Source organism: Suricata suricatta, chromosome 5 (assembly GCF_006229205.1).
Source record: "Suricata suricatta isolate VVHF042 chromosome 5, meerkat_22Aug2017_6uvM2_HiC, whole genome shotgun sequence".
Lineage (NCBI taxonomy): Eukaryota > Metazoa > Chordata > Mammalia > Carnivora > Herpestidae > Suricata > Suricata suricatta.
The window spans coordinates 151,336,790-151,338,223 of NC_043704.1; positions in this window are offsets into that span (position 1 = coordinate 151,336,790).

Sequence of the window (1,434 nt, forward strand, 5' to 3'; positions counted from 1 at the left end):
CTCTAGGAATCCCGGAGGGCTGTCTTCTCGATGGGTGACCAATATCGCCGCGGACCAGGGAAGGGCGTAGAAGTGCCCAGGAGGGTGCAGGTGGACTGCGGCCCTAACGCCTCAGACATACACTGGCCCGGCAGTGGTTGGGCGAGGCGTGTACGCAGGACCCTGAAGCTACAAAGCATTCGTCTGTAGAAAGCCCTGATAATTTTGCCCCAAACGTTTTATTTTGAAAATACCAAACTGTACAGAAAAGTTGAAAGAACGGTACGATGAATACCTGTATCCTCCATCTAGACTCAACACTTGCCTACGTTTGCCATCTCTCTGTATATACTGAAAAAAAATTGTTTTGAAAGTTGTAAACATCAAAACACTTCATTCCAATAGTTCCATATGCATTCTTTCATAATATTCTCCAAACAGTATAATACCACCATTACATAATGGCAAGAAAATGAACAGTTCCCTAATATCATCAATATCCAATCATATTCAAATCTCCCCAACCACCCTAAATTATATATTTCATAGTTTTGTTCTTCCAAGTCAGTTTCACACAGTGCATTTGGTTATGGCTTTTTAAGGGTCTTGTTTTACCTTTTATTTTGAATTCAAAATAAGAAGTTGGAAAAACACCCTTCCCCAAGTTTCCCTCAACAGGCACAACTTACATGATTACAGTTTAGTATAAAAATAAGGAAATTGACACTTGTACATTGTGTATACTTCTACTTCGTTTTATCACGTGTGTATTTGTGTAACCACTACCATAATCAAGATACACAACTCTTCCAACACCACAGACCTTCCTAAGTTCTCCCTGCTGCCTCCTCCCACCATCCCCTACCTCTGGCAACCGCTAACCTTTCATCTCTATATAGCTTTGTCATTTTAGAATATTATACACATAGAACCACACAGAATACAACCATTTAAGATCAGTTTTTCCACTCAGCATAATATTCTTGACATTCACTCGTCATTGTAAGCAATAGGTCATTCCATTTTATTGTAGAGTAATAAGTATTCATGGTATAGAAATAATACTGATTTGTCCACTTGCTGAGGCTATTTGGGTTACTCACATATTTTGACTAATACAAATAAAACTGCTATGAATAGTCATGTACATGTTTTTCTAAACATAGGTTTTCATTTCTGAGGTAAAGTGCTCAGGAGTACAAATACTGGGTTATATGGTAAGTGCATGTTTGGGTTTGTAAGAAACTGCCAAACACGGGGTGCTAACTGAGCAATTGACTCTTGAATTTGATTCAGGTCATAATCTCAGGGTCATGGGATTGAGCTCTACATCAGGCTCTGTGCTGAGCATGAAGTCTGCTTAAGTCTCTTCCCCTCTGACCTCTACTCCACTCAACATGCTATCTCTTAAAAAGAAAAAAAAAAAGGCGGGGGACGGGGGCTAAAAAAAAAAAA